The sequence below is a fragment of the Puma concolor genome, chromosome D3, assembly GCF_028749965.1.
Source record: "Puma concolor isolate L17-30 chromosome D3, mPumCon1.1.hap2, whole genome shotgun sequence".
NCBI classification, from domain to species: domain Eukaryota; kingdom Metazoa; phylum Chordata; class Mammalia; order Carnivora; family Felidae; genus Puma; species Puma concolor.
The window spans coordinates 4,888,298-4,903,904 of record NC_141678.1 but is presented as its reverse complement, the minus strand read 5'-3'; the positions used below and the strand labels follow the sequence as shown (position 1 = coordinate 4,903,904).

Here is a 15,607-nt window from a genome sequence, read left to right as displayed (position 1 = left end):
TGGGCGTGAATCGCCCGGGGACACTAACCCATCGCAGGTGCAGGAAGACTGAGTAGCTACATATATACCCCGGATTTGCCAACGTACCTGTATCTGGATGCCGTTGGGTGCAGACCAGTCCCACCCCGTCTACACCTCTAGCCAGAGCGGACGTCCGGATGGTGGCTCACAGGGCTGGGAGATCTTCGGTCATTGACCCAGTGTATTGAGTCCTGTTGACTGGACTCCCTTTACCAGGACAAGGATGAGACTGAAAAGCCTGTCTGTCGACTCCGGACCTCACAAGTCCATCCAGGAGGCCCCGTGGGTCTCTCCTTCCCCCAAAACAAATTTGTTAGCATCCTTACCCGTTGGTGACAGTACGTTTGGCAGTCGCTATCTGGAATAAACCTACTGCCGTTCTTTTAGGTTCTTGTATGTACAAGAAAGACCAAGATGTTCTGCAAATAGCTGTTACCTTGGTTATATACACACGGTTTCACTTGATTGATCCGACGCAGTCACCGCTGAAAGGAGCAATTTTAAATTGTCAGGGAGAATGTGTGTCCAGTGGGTACACTTCCAAATGACCAGAAATAACCATCTTTGTCGGATGAGATTAAAGCCGCGCACTTTGTAAGTGCCGCTGTATGAACACTTCTAATGTGCCAGACACAGGTCACCTGTCCGCGGTTCGCGTGTTTCCAGGGCGTGATGCCAGGGAGCGCATTCAGTAAGCCTGTCACCCCAGTGGCCCCATCATTGGATTGAGATGTTATGTCATTTCCTAACTTGCATTAAAAACAAATAACAATATAGGGGGCGCCCAGGTGGCTCAGTCGGTTGAGCGTCTGACTCCGGCTGAGGTCATGATCTCACAGTTCATGTGAGCCCCGCGTTGGGTTCGCGCCCCGCGTTGGGCTCTGTGCTGACTGCTCGGAGCCTGGAACCTGCTTCGGATTCTGTGTCTCTCTGTCCCTCCTCCACTCACGCTGTCTCTCTCTCAAAATAGATAAATAAAAAAAATAATAACAATATCAAAAGGATTGCTCTTGGAGAGTGAACCGGAGTCAGCTAAGTGGAAAAGGAGAAGGGAAAAAACCCATTAAGATGTTTAGTTCGGTTGACCTACGTCTTTTTGGCAAACCTTTGCTGCTGGATAATTTCTGAAGGTGAACAGGAAAGATAGACCCAGTAAGCAAGTCCAGGAAAAAAATGGTGACTGTCCGTCAGAGGAATAACGAGTTCTGGGCTCTTTGGTTGCCACAGGACACGTTTTTAAGACTCTGTCAGTACCATTAATATTTATAACCTATCTCACGAAAACCTCTTCTCTGAGCGGAACATCCATCAACGACTTCTCGGGAATTGTTCTGTTTTGTTGGGTGATGAGCCCCGAATGACAAAATTGAGAGCAATTATGTGAAGGGTTTTATTTGCTTCTGTTTTACACACACCCCTTAAAGGTGGTAAAGTCATCAGGAGGCTGTATTCAGAGAACATAATTTTCTTTCTGGAAAGAAAAGTCTCCTTTACTGTCCACGTGTGAACTGGGCTGTTTGAGTGACGGATATGCAAGTCCCTGGGAGCGCGGGCCTTGCAGGTGCCTCCACCAGGACTGGGGTTCCCTGCTTGGAAATGACACACCAGAGGCCTCACCCGCGAGGACTCCGCCCACCTGTGTGCTGGTCAGCGAAGGGACAGTGTCATGTCCGCAGCCAGGGAGACGGGGAGACGTGTGCACCTACGGAAAGTCAGGCCGTCTCAGTTCAGACCTGCCTCACCCCTTCCTTAAGCTTTGTGATCTTCAACGCAAACCGCCTTCGTGAACCTCCGTCATCCCATCTGCAAAAGGACAATATAATTCCCCCTAGGATAGCCTCATCCAGGCTGTGGGCGGCAATAATATATGCCCGGGGTTTGTCCCATGACATGGGCCCAGTGAACGTTAACCGCCGCTTCTCTTCAGCATACCAGTGTGATTAAAGGGGGGACCCTTAAGAGTAGTGGTGACTTTGAGAGTACTCTGTAACCAGGGGGCCAGGGTCACTGACCGGTTGGATTAGATGCGGCTGTAAAGAATCCTTAGGCCCCTGCCCTCCCCGCGCACCCCAGAGGGAAACGCGCAGGAAACGTTGCAATGCACTCCCCCCTCCTTTTTTTTTTTTTTTTTTTTTTTTTTTTGCATAGCTTAGCGCGGCGCCCTGCACACCTCTCCCCAAAGGGCCTTAATTTCACAACCGGCAAGACGGCGATTCTGATTGGCTCCTGCGGCTCCTGCCCAAACGGACCGTCCCCGGGGCGCCCACTAGATGGCGCGCGCAGACTAGCTTGTGGCCACACCTGCCCCGCGCTCCCCTCCCCCTGGAAGGTCCCTGCACACCTGCCCCTGCGCAGTCTTCTTCCCACCTACCTACCTACCTGCCTCCTCAAGCCCTTGCCCCTCCCCCGCCCCCCGGGGGCCAAGTGTGAGCCAGGAAGGCGCCCCCCCCCCCCCCTTAGCCCCACCCCGCCCTCAGCGCGGCACCTGCCCTGGGGTACCTGCCTCGGGCACCTGTCAGCCCGGAAAGGTGTGGCCTCCCTCCGCCAGCCCCACCCCCCGCCCTGCCGCTGGGTGGAGGCCCTGCTCCATGGTTGTCACGGAAAAGGACGCATGCTCGCTGTAAACATTCCAAAGGGCTCCAGGAAACCTCAGAATCCCGGCAGCCCCGGCAGGGCCTTCGCTGATACTCTAGACGCGTCACTCCACATCTAAGTCCACGACCCTGCACAGAGATGGCCGGACGAGTGGACGGCAGACGACCTCGTGCTTTCTAACAATGACGTCATCCTCTGTGCGCCGCTACTTTCTCAAGTGCTAAGTTTCCCGTTTTGCTTAGATTTAACAGAAGGCAGTGAACCAATGTGAAATGTCTGAGCTTCAAAAACCAATCACTACAAGATACGCTGATCGTTGAAACACCTCGCTGTGGTCCGGCGGAAAGTTCCAGGCGAAACGAGTCAATGACTGGAGCTCCACCTTATGTCTATTATTATACTGTTTCATTTATTTATATGTTTGTATTTATTTACTTATTTTGTTTATTTATGTTTTCAGATTATTGGGGCATAAGGGACAAATAAAAATTGTGTGCATTGATGGTATACAGGGTGATGTTCTGATGTACACATACATCGTGGAACGATTACCACAATCAAGCTAGTTCGTACCAGTGACCTCACGTAGTCACCATTTTCTGTGTACGTGTGCGTGCGTGTGGCGAGACCACTGAGGATCTACCCTCTTAGCAACTTTCAAGTATACAACACAGTATCGCTAACTGAAGTGCGTGCTGTCCACTAGATCCCCAGCATTCACCCATCTTATTCATAACTGAGACTTTGTGCCCTTGACCAACATCTCCCCGTTTCCTGCAGCCCCCACCCTCTGGCAAACATCACTGTGTGTTTCTATGCATTCAGCTCTTGTAGATTCTACGCAAAACTGAGATCAGTGTTTGTCTTTCTGGGTCTGGCTTATTTCACGTCGCATAATGTCCTCCAGATTCATCCATGTTGTTCCGAATGGCCGGGTTTCCTTCTTTTTAAAAGATGACTAGTGTTCGTATATCTATTCCTATATATCACATTTTATTTGTCGGCTCATCCATTGACTGTTTAGGTTGTTTCCTTACCTTAGCGGTTGGGAATAACGCTGCTGTGAACGTGGGTCCGCACATACCTCTCTGACACAGGACAACGTCTGAGCTGTCCAATATGGCCGCCATTGGTCACATGTGATTATTTAAAGTAAAATTAACTGACATTAAATACCATTAAGATTCAGTTCCTCAGTTGCACTAGCCGCATTTCAAGTGCCAGAAAGCCACGTGTAGCTGGTGGTGACCTTATTAGCACAGATAAAGAATTTTCTGTCACTGAAGACAGTGCTGGTATTAACTGACTCCCTTCTTTGACAGATGCGTGAACGGTGCCCTTGGACTCCTTCCCACTTTCCTCTGCTTAGATATTTATTAGTTTTACATATATATTTGTGCTTAAATTTGTCACATTTGCAGAAGCTGATGCCTCACTCCAATGCTAGTCCATTCTTCACATCCTCCATTAAGCACCCCCCTAACTTCACCAGTCACCACGGTTCCAGAAAAGATGGGTCTGATCTTTGATCACCGAAGGCCCCTTTTTGTTGAGAGCTTTCCACTTTTTATTCCTTTAGTCTCAGTTTAATGAGGTCCCGGGGGGAGAAATGAGATAAACCAAGTGGTCAGCCGCTGTGTTGGACCAGAAGTCTTGAAATGCTTGGTGAACTGGGGAGTGCCGTTCAGATTTGGGGGACAGGTGGCCAGTCCTTCCTTCCACACACCCGATGGAGGGCCCGTGTGCTGGACTCCACGGTGGGAGCCAGGACGGGTGAGGGAGACTCAGTTCTTGGCATCGGTGAAGGCAGCAGGGACCTTCCGTCCAAGGGGGAGAATTCTCCTGTTTTGGGGGGAAGGTTCTTTCATGGAGGAGGAAGTATTCCATCCCACAGTCAAAGACCAAGCGAAACCACTGACACCCTTGGGTGGAGCTACCCTTACCTTCATTTATTTATTGAGACCCAGCTGGAGAAGCTGCTGGTTCTCTTCTGAGACCAGAAGCCGGGCCTTTGGAGCAGCCCCAGGGAAGGGGTGCTGTGGCCTCGGGGGCAGGTGTGCCACCTCTCCCCCTTCCCCCCTTTCCCTACTGGCCTTCCCTGTAGAGATAGCTGCAGTAGTGAGTGATGCCTTGGCCACGTGGTTGGGTTTCAGCCTGTTAAATAATCATCTTTTTATCTGAAAGGAAGACCCTGGCATCAGGGGATAGGGCGTTAGTGACGGAACCCAGAGAGGAGAAGTCCAAATAACAAAAACATCAAACAGAATCTCGAAGAGATATCGGCACTCCCTGTTCAGCTTAGCATTGTTCACGGGAGTCAAGGTTGGAAACAACCTCAACGTCGCCCCATGGGTGAATGGGCGTCGAAAATGCGCGTGTCTATACAGTGGAATAGTCTCCCACCTTGAGAAAGAAAGAAAACCCTGCCGTGGGCACCACTGTGGGTGAACCTGGAGGGCATGATGCTCTGTGAAATAAGCCAGATATGAAAGGCCAAATACCGCGTGATTCCGTGTGTACGTGGAGCCCGGCAGGGTCACCCTCATCGAGGCAGAGAGGAGGGTGGTGGTTGCCAGGGTGGCGGAGGGGAGAGTGGCGAGGTGCTGTTCCGCAGACATAAAGTTTCAGTTGCACAAGTGGAGATAGCTCTAGAGATGTGCCGCACAACATCGTGCCCGCAGTTAACATCATGGTATCGTACACGGAAGAACTTGTTAAGAGGGGAGATCTCAAATTAAGAGATCTTATGACCAAACACGGAGAAACTGTGGGAGGAAACTTCTCGAGATGAAGGATATGTTCATTACCTTGGTTGTCATGATGGTTTTATGGGTGCCTGTGTATGTTCAGACCCACCAACTTGTATACATTAAATAGGGACGGGTTTTTTGTATATCAGTTATAGTTAAATAAAGCTGTTTTAAAAACACAAAAGAAAACACACACAAAAAAACCCCACCTAGAACCAATAGAACGCCTCATTGATAAACCCACCTTTCCAAATGAATGAAATGATCACATAGGCCCATTAACCAGGTAGGGAATTGAGAAATCAGGAGAAGGTGGGAGGGAAGCTCAACCCAGAAGCCATGAGCCAAGGGGGAATTAGAGACTTTTCGCCACAGCTGGTGAAAAGCCCTGCGGTGGGGTCAGAAACGTGGGCTCCTTGCTCAGCTAGGTGACCCCACAGCTGCGGGACACTGCGCAAACCAGGGAACCTGGTTTCAGTGTTCTTCCCTGCAAAAAAGAGACAAGGATACTGGTTTTACAGGTCTTCTAAGATTACACAAAGAGATTTTAAAACGTAAGCAAATGCTTTGGAATTTTAACAGGGTGCTCTAGAAATGTAGGTATTGTGTGGAATCAGCATCTGGGCATAAATAAAACGGTGCCCCTGTGCTCTTAGCATTTTGTGCTTTTCAGCCTCTTGGAGACAAACGTGGACGGCCGCGTGCAATCCTGGGGAGTTGACAGACATCATCCCCTTACACACCGCGGATGTCTGGATTTGGGGGGAGGCTGTGTGACCACTGTCCCCCAGCCGCCTCTCTAACAGCCATCCAGCCCCCTCTCTCTCTGTCTCCCTGGGCTTGCTGCGCATGTCAGGGCTTCTTAGAAAGGAACTTTCCATTTGGAAGTGTGCCCTCCTTGGATCTCTGTATCCCTTCCCTACCCAGAGACCCTATGTGTGTGTGAAGGAAGTACCTGTTCATTTATGCATTCAGATATTAATGGAAAGTCTGTTACACCCCAGGCAGGTGCAGGGTTTTCAGTGATGCAAGTCGTGGACACGGCTTCTGGCCTCAGGAACAGACAGTCTTGTGGGGGGGGGGGAGGCGGGGAACAGACCAAGCAAGTGCAAAGAAACAAAGAGGTAAGCAAAACTCACGTTGAGTGCTGTGAACAACATGATGAGGTGCTGTGGTTGAGAGCAAGGGAGGACTGGCTTACAGGAACTGTTCAGCCATGGCCCTCAGGGAGGGGATTTACGACCCATTCCATAAACATTGGGACCATTTTACATCAAAACCCAGGCATCATGCACATCTATATATAAAACTGAAAGTTTAATAAAAATGATATTTACCCTTACTATGTGTGATGTGCTGTGACGTTTGTCTCTTCTGTTCTATTTTATTTTATCGTGTTAGGATAGGTGGGGTTATGCTGCTTTAGAAATCATGTCTCGGGGCACCTGGGTGGCTCAGTCGGTTAAGCGGCCGACTTCCTTTCACGTCATGATCTCGCGGTCAGTGAGTTCGAGCCCCGCGTCGGGCTCTGTGCTGATAGCTCGGAGCCTGGAGCCTGCTTCTGTTTCTGTGTCTCCCTCTCTCTCTGCCCCCCTCCCCCCCGTTCATGCCCTGTCTCTCTCTGCCTTTCAAAAATAAATAAATGTTAAAAAAAATCATGTCTCATCTCTCAGGGGCTTAAAATAACACAGATTTATTTTTTGCTTGTGCCAGGCAGCTCATAGATTGTTTGGGCCAGGGTTTGGCAAACTGTAGCACACAGATCAGACCTAGCCGGTGGCTTGTTTCTGCAGAGCGCAGAAGCCAAGAATGTGTTATGTTCTAAGAGTGAAAGAAAAATGAAGAAGCGTATGTGACAGAAAACATATGCATCCTGCAAAGCCTTTCCAGAAAAAGCTTCCTGACCTCTGGTCTAGTGGCTTGGCATGATCCTTATTCTGGGAACTCATTTTGGGGACTTGGCCAGTCTCTTGGCCCCGGCCAGTTACTGTAGCAGCAAGAGAAATAATTGGAGACTCTTGTCCTGGCAATTAATTGCTCTGGTTCAACGGTGTCACATGCCAGTTGCTGTCACAACCCTATCCTCGTGACAGTGACAGGGCTCTGTCCAACCCCTGGGGCTCCAGGAAATGCCATCTTGTTAGGTGTCAGATAAGGGCACCCGTCTGGAAATATTTGGCTGTTGACGATTCCTCCTAGTGGCTATGAGGGGATGACCACTTGCCATTTTGTTAATTTCAAAAACACTTGTAGACCACCACTCTGTTCTGTGACTCTGTGAGTTCCAGTATTTTAGTTTCCACACAGAAGTGAGATCACACAGTATCCGTTGTTCTGTGTCTGGCTTATTTCATTTAGCATCATGCCCGCAAGGTTCTCCTGTGTGGTTGCAAATGGCAGAACTTCCTTCTTTTTGAAGGCTGAATATCCCTTTGTGTTTGTGGGTATATATATATATGTGTGTGTGTGTGTGTATAATATGTATAATTTATAAATGTTTACGTATGTGTGATATATACATATATAATATCACACATATATGTGATTATATATACATATATATCACATTTCATTATCCATCCATCCAGAGATGGATATTCAGGTTGTTTCCGTATCTTCACTACTGTAATGTGAGATTTAGTTCTGGAGATCTAACGTATGGCACGATGACCGTAGTTAACAATGACAGTTGACTGTATTGTACGCTTGAAGTGTGCTGACAAGGTAGATCTTAAGTGTTATCCCCTCCCCCCCCACACACACACAATGGTGAATCTGTGCGATTGTGTTCATTGTGTCACACTGTGAACATATCTAAACACATCACGTGTACACCTTAAATAACACCATTTGTATTTGTCAGTTATGCTGCAATAAAACAATGCCTGTCGGGGTCCACTAAGTTGATTTCCTGACCCGCTAACAGTCGGTCACGCCAAGCGTGACGTGGAGCGTGGCACAAGACGAGGTCAGAGGACACGTTGGGATTTTCTGTGAACTGCAGGAAGTCACGGGAGAGCTTCAGCAGGGGATCTGATCTGATTCATGTTTTAGAAACAACCCGGAAGTCTGGCCGCTGTGTGGGCAATGGGGAGCCCCCAGCTGGTTCCTTGTGCTGCCCTGAGAGAAAATAGTTTGGGGGTTCTGATCGATTTCAAGTCAGTTTTTTTTTTAATGTTTATTCATTTTTTGAGAAAGAGAGAGCAAGCAAGGGAGGGGCAGAGAGAGAGAGAGAGACACAGAATACAAATCGGGCTCCAGGCTCCGAGCTGTCAGCACAGAGCCCGATGCGGGGCCCGAACCCACGAACTGTGAGATCATAACCCGAGCCGAAGTCGGACGCTTAACCGACTGAGCCACCCAGGCGCCCCCCACTCCCCCCAATCACCTTCACTACGAATTTGGAAGAAAGTATTGACGATCAGCTACAACTGTTATTGCCATCAGACACCCTCTTTACAGTTGCCTACAGGCTACAGGAAATGGTTAGCCCTGAGGAAGTTTCTAAGAATAAATGATTGGCTCCTTTGCAGATGTCACTATCAGCACTTGTGAGCATTGTTGATCATCCTGGGGCGAAATTATGCTTGTGGGGATGACAAGCAGGGAGCTGGAACAGCTACCAGGCGTTTATCAGGTCGATCTCCCGGATTCTAGAAGGCTGAGATTCCTGGGTGAGTCTGCCTCCCGGCTCTCTCGGGGACCCACCCACCCTCTGAGGGCTCAGGAAGCATCTCCCTTTCAGACGCTGCTGTGGAACCAGGGGGAGGTTGATTTCTGCACAGTGGAGGCAGGGCACACTGTCTTCCTTCTGCTGGATGGAGGTGTGAAGGCGGGAACCAGCTGGCAGTCCCTTCCTTGACAACGAATTTCAACGTTCTCTGCTCCATGGGGACACAGCACAACACTTTTTAGAGTCTCTCATGCGCAGAGGAAACAGATATGATGGAAAGGCTTCAGCACCGGCCTGGGAGACAAATTTTATTTTCTAGTTCATTCCTGTTTTGCTGTGTGATGTGAAACACGTTACTGGGCTCCTCTGTTTTCATCTCCTCCCCCACCCCGAACATTCAGACTCTGAAAATCAACTGTTGCAACCACTTAGCAAGCCTTCTCAGACGGGTTGCTGGATCATTGAGCCCGGATGGAGAACGCCCAGAACAGGGAGAGCAAAAGAACACCATAAATAGTGTTGTGGGGTCTGAAGGGAAATTCTAGGTACAGATGCTCTCCAGCCTTCAAGAGCTTTTCACAAGCCCCGTGCCCGTTGTCAGTTGATCGCACCTCCGCCCTTCTCTCCCTGCTTCGTCATCTTGGAGTTGGACCCTGCAAACACCTGTCCTTTGTCAGCTGCCGTGATGTGGGGGTTTCCCAGTGGGGTCCGCCGGAGGGACAGGGCAGGGCACTCCTCTTCTCAGTGAATGAAAGAATAATAATTTTCTATCTGCTTGTTAGAAAGCAACACGTACCTAAAAGTAATGACACCATCGCTTTGGAACTCTTGAGAATTTAGATTGACTGGAGGTTCTGACTCTAGCCTTAGTATCTTGAGGGGTCTGGTTTAAAATGCGGATTCTTTTTTTTTTTTTTTTACATTTATTTGTTTATTTTTGAGAGACAGAGACAGAGCACAAGCGGGGGATGGGCAGAGAGAGAGGGAGACACAGACTCCGAAGCAGGCTTCAGGCTCTGAGCCGTCAGCACAGAGGCCGACGCGGGGCCCGAACCCACGAACTGTGAGATCATGACCTGAGCTGAAGTGAGATCATGACCTGAGCTGAAGTCAGATGCTCAACCGACTGAGCCACCCAGGCTTCCCCCCACCCTTTGTTTTTAATGTGGATTCTTAGGCCTCACACCGTGATGCTGAGCTGCTCTGATTTAACTTAGCATTAAATGGCCTTTTGGTACACATTTGTAATGCACAATTCTTACAACAACGCTTTTAAGTACCTTGGCCTCATTTTATTGCTTTGTGGCTCGGAGAAAGGTCTGGCAGGTAGACTGGAGGTCGGGTGGGGGCAGAAAGCAAGCCCTGATGATATTTTCTTCTCACTCATCTGCTTTTCTAGCATAAAATGAAACCTCTTCTGTTTCTCCCGTACAAGTGATGAGGAAATTGAGTCAGGCAAACAATTCCATTTTTCAAATATTTTTTTTCCCATTGTAGAAAATTTGTTAAACACAGACGTTTATAAAGAAGAAAATAAAACGAATCTTTCCTTCCACTGCCTGGAGACACATTTTGACACTTCTATTTCCAGTTTCCTTGCTCCGCATCTATCTTGATTTTAACAAGATGATGATCATATTTTTACTTTTGCTTTTTTCATTTTATCGTTGGATTGGTTTGCTCCTGGTGCATAATAAAAGCATCCTAGAATTCAGTGGCTCGAAACGACTGTCATTTGGGACCACTCATGCAGTGGCCGGGCAGCTAGGGTGGCTGGGCCAGGGGCCTTCATCCCGGGCGGGCGGGCGGGCGGCTGGGGTGCTCGGGGCCAGAGGGCATCCTGGCATGTCCTTTTCACAGCCGTGGCGGGATCACAAAAGGGCAAGCAGAAATGCGTGCCATGCCTTACGGCCTGGGCTGACAGCAGGAATTGCCCCAAGAGGACAAAGGCTTTCTTTTTTTGTCTCTTGCCCCAGCCTCCTACGTGCAAAGAAGAAATCATCTCCCAATTTCTCTTGAACTCCTCTCTGTAATAGCTCCCATCACTGTGCATTATATGGGAACACTCCAGCCCGTTTAAGACACTCCGATAACACAATCTGGGTAATTTCCTTCGCAGATGAAGACGAGGAGAAAATCATGATTACATTATTAGGTCATGTGATTGTATTCGATGCCTTGCGCCAGCTCCCGATGAAAATGTGGGAGAGTTTCAGCTTCCCACATGAAGGGAGAAGGACACGGCTTGTGTTCTTTCCCCGGGTTCACGCAGGCGATGGTGGGGGGGGGGGGGGGCGGCCTGGAGGTCCCTGCTCTCCCCTGGGTGGTGGCTGGATTTCTTCTCGGCGGAGCCAGAGAGGGCGGGCCTCTGCGCTGAGGTTTGGGGAGGACAGAGGAGGCCACACGGTGCTTTGTTGTGCCGTTAACTGCTTGTCTTACACCATGTTTGAGAGCCATATTCTAGACAATTCTAGACATTCTCGTGTGAGGTAATCAGTCACGTTGAAGGAGGATCAAAACTCACACACCCCCCGGCCCCCTCCTCACTCTCCCACACGGAGCCGCCTCCCTTTTCTTAAAATGCCACTGTTTCCTTTCTCTGTAAGATTCCTTGTGTCTGGTTTTTGGACCATGGCTTAACTTCACAATGTGCGTAAACCTCTAGATCACTAGTTTCATTGTTTTCGTTGTATTATTTTCTTAATTTAATTTTAGAGTTTTATTTGAGGGGTGCCTAGGTGGCTCAGTCAGTTGGGCGTCCGACTTCGGCTCAGGTCACCATCTCGCGGTCTGTGGGTTCGAGCCCCGCGTCGGGCTCTGTGCTGATGGCTCAGAGCCTGGAGCCTGCTTCTGAGTCTGTGTCTCTTCTGTCTCTCTCTGCCCCACCCCTGCTTGCACTCTGTCCTCACTCTCTCAAAAATCAACATTAAAAAAAAATTTCTTTTAATAAAAAAAATAAAATTTGAAATCCTTTTCTTTAGTTTTAGATTCTGAAATGTATTTGTTGATGAAGCCACTCTGGTTACTGTATGGGGGATGACGGGCACATGATATTCTAGGCCAGCTGCAGGGGAAGATCCAGGCTCGGCTCCTACCAAGTAGCCACCCAACTCAAACGTGCCTGACCACACTCAAGACTACTGCGTAAGGCTGTACAGGTTGTGCACTGCACAAGGGCATGCCCAAGGCAGTATCATTCACACCTTAGACATGTAGGTTCAGGGACTTAGTAGGACAGTCATATAGCAGATGGCAATGAAGTGCCTTATTCTAACCCATTATGATGTATGGGTACATTATGATAACTTTCTGGGGGAAGAAGGAGGCACTGTTTTCTTTTCTCTTTCTTTTTTTTTTTTGTAACGTTTATTCATTTTTGAGAGAGAGAGAGAAAGAGAGAGAGACAGAGCATGAGTGGGGAAGAGGCAGAGAGAGAGGGAGACACAGAATGTGAAGCAGGCTCCAGGCTCTGAGCTGTCAGCACAGAGCCCGACGCGGGGCTCAAACTCACGAACAGTGAGATCATGACCTGAGCCACCCAGGCGTCCCAAGAGGCACTGTTTTCCAATTTGCACAGGGCTCACTGTGGACTAATGATAGCTTTGCTGCGTGAACATTTTCAGGGAACGTGTCATTTTCTGCAGTATTCCGAAGCAGTACTTCATCCAACGATATTCCACGAGTACTTAATGAGCACTGACTGGATGCCGGACCCACAGCTAGGCCTGGGGGACAGCAAGGGGAATAAGGAGCTACGTCCATACAGGGAAGACCAGCGTGAGACGGCCAAGGGCACACGTGGTTGTGCGGTCGCTGCTGTGGCAAGCGCTCTGACGGGCAAGCAGAGGAGTCATGAAAACCTACAGCGCAGGCGTGAGCTGGTCTGCTGCGGGCTCCCGGAGGCTCTGACGCTCGACGAGGGCCGTGGTGGCGGGGAAGTCGGGGTCTGTAGGAGGAGAGAGAGCCGTGAAGGCCGAGGGCTTCCCAGGGTGCAACACACAGATATCTCCCCTTGTGTGTGATGAGTTTACACAGGGCACAAAACTGTGTTAAGTAAAATTGATTTACATAGGAAATTACTTCCTTTTAGTTCTCTTTCAACCTTTTTGATTAGGTCAACAACAGAGTCTCATTTGGATTCTACGGTCTTTTTAAACAATTCTCCAATATTTGCTAATTTCCATTTTTAATAGAGAAATAGTGGGCCTTTTGCCAAAGCCTCGGACAGGCGGCGGTCTGCAAATGGAATTTAATAATCCTGCTTTGTTTCAATTACAAGCAGCCTTGGCTTTGCCCAACAGCGTGGGGCCACAGCCACGACTGTGTGCTGAAACGAGGCAGAACACAGATTGAAAATCTAAATAATCGATGGGGAAAATTGTAGACTTTAAATAAACTCCTTTTGGGGTCACCTGGGTGGCTCCGTCGGTTGAGGGTCCGACTTCGGCTCAGGTCACGATCTCGCAGTTGACGAGTTCGAGCCCCGCGTCGGGCTCTGTGCTGACAGCTCAGAGCCTGGAGCCTCCTTCGGATTCTGTGTCTCCCTCTCTCTCTGCCCCTTCCCCGCTCATGCTCTGTCCTTTTGTGTCTCAAAAAAATAAAAGATAAACATTAAAATAAATAAATAAATAAATAAACTCCTTTTGTGAACTTTTAAATAAAGTTTTGTGGGTTACTATTGGTCATAAATGTAGAGGGAAATAAAAAAAGCCTTGTAAAATCAATATTTAGTACATTGTAACTTGAGCATGAGCAACATTGAGAGCCGAAGCGTTTTATTGTTTTATTTCTTCCCGGGGAAACTTACCAGCAATCGTGTGAACAGTATTTACTTTCTTGTTGTGTAACTTTCCAGACCGCCATACTCTGTACGCGGGGAGGCCGTTCCCAACGTTTCATTTTCTGTTCCTTCAGCGCGGGGCGGTTTCTCCAAGAATTCCTTTCCCCATGAAGTTGTTTGGCTGGGTCAGTTCCTCTGGGACACCTCTGCCCTCCCTGTCATGACCACGCCCCCCCCCCCCCCCCCCCCCCCCGTATGGCGACCAGCTTCCCCGATGACGCCCCCGCGGCTGCACCTCAAGGCTCTCCTGACCCACGGCAGGTAGTGTCCCCCGTCGGCTGGTTCCGCCATAGCTCCATCTACACTTAATGCTCACTTTGCTTCTAGCATCGTCACCTTTCATTTCTTTGCGGCATTTTCAGCTCTGTTGGCCAGTTCCCTCTGTGGATGATCTGTTTTTGCCAGGTGGTTTTGTCCCTGGGAGACAAAGGGAGACATGATGACACGCTTTGCTGACTATGAACTGAATAACAGAGGCACCGTTATCCGCCACCAACAGACTGGGAAGTAATTGATGTGACTGGTCCCTCAGCATGAGATACATCTGTTTATTTGCGCACTAACTTGTGGGCTGAAGAGCCAGCCGGAAGTCCGTACGTGACGCACTTGCAGATAACACGGTATACCTTGGTTGTTGTAACCTGTTGTAGGGAGATTGGTATTTTTTAAACAGTGGTGACCGAAATCTGTGCATAGTGGGGCCTTGCTAAGAGAGGACTGCCTGTATATTTAGTTTTAAGGTTCTTTCTATTTGTGGCCAGTGACACAGACCCTTTCCATTTATGTTACGGAAAGCTGCTTTTTTAAAAATATGTATTTAGTTAAAGTCAAATCCTACAAAATGTGGATTGATTCAAAGAAGTATCCATGATGGCCACAATTTGGGGAGAACTATGCATGAAAGACCAGGGTGGGGAAATGTTGCTTGGGCACCAGCTGCTGACCACAGGAGGGGTTGTGTTCCCGAAGGTCATATCTGCTTGTGAACGACAGATGGCTTTCTCTACGTTCTCCCCAAAGTATCAGTGCAGGGCTGTCCTGCTCACGTCTAGTACTGGTTCCCAGTATCCCTTCCTCCAAGTTGCATCAACTCAGAACAGAGCTACATGGAGACATGTGGGAGTATTCTATGTATATTTCTTTGTAATATCACGACATATGTCTAAGTCAGTATATACGTAGACTTAAAGCATTTTTCCTTCTTAATAGCCGTATGATATATCGTAGTAATCAACCCTCTTTTGACATATAGACAATTTGTTTCCCTTTTTTGTTTCTTTCTCTCTTCCTTTCATTTTTGTACTACAAAAAGTAAGGCAATGAATAAACTTTATAGAGATTGGTTCGTACAGTTGATAAAACTGTACTGTGTAATTGAAATTTGCTAAGAGATTAGAATTCAAATGTTTCCAACAAAAAAGCCCCCCAAACCCTGAATATGTAATTAACTTGTTGGGGTGAAACCTACCACAATGTATATGCATATCAAATCATCACTTTTTACACTTTAAATGCCTTACAGTTTTTTTCAATTAAATCTGCACAGTGCTGGGGCGCCTGGGTGGCTCAGTTGGTTGAGCATCCGACTTCAGCTCAGGTCATGATCTCACGGTCCATGAGTTCAAGCCCCGCGTCGGGCTCTGGGCTGATGGCTCAGAGCCTGGAGCCTGCTTCCGATTCTGTGTCTCCCTCTCTCTCTGCCCCTCCCCCGTTCATGCTCTGTCTCTC

The 15,607-nt window shown here is 48.6% G+C and overlaps 1 protein-coding gene and 1 long non-coding RNA gene across 3 annotated transcripts in view; one reads left to right on the top strand and one right to left on the bottom strand.

Moving 5' to 3' along the window:
- Positions 1 to 15,607, top strand: part of LOC112870147 (transmembrane protein 132B) — a 369,365-nt gene that overhangs the window by 289,865 nt on the left and 63,893 nt on the right. The gene's annotated exons all lie outside the window — the stretch shown is intronic.
- LOC147575247 (uncharacterized) lies at positions 1,398 to 2,126 on the bottom strand. Its single transcript, XR_015242172.1, has 2 exons — positions 1,658 to 2,126; positions 1,398 to 1,492 (listed from the first exon to the last, which is right to left on the bottom strand). It is a non-coding gene; the product is annotated as an uncharacterized LOC147575247 (long non-coding RNA).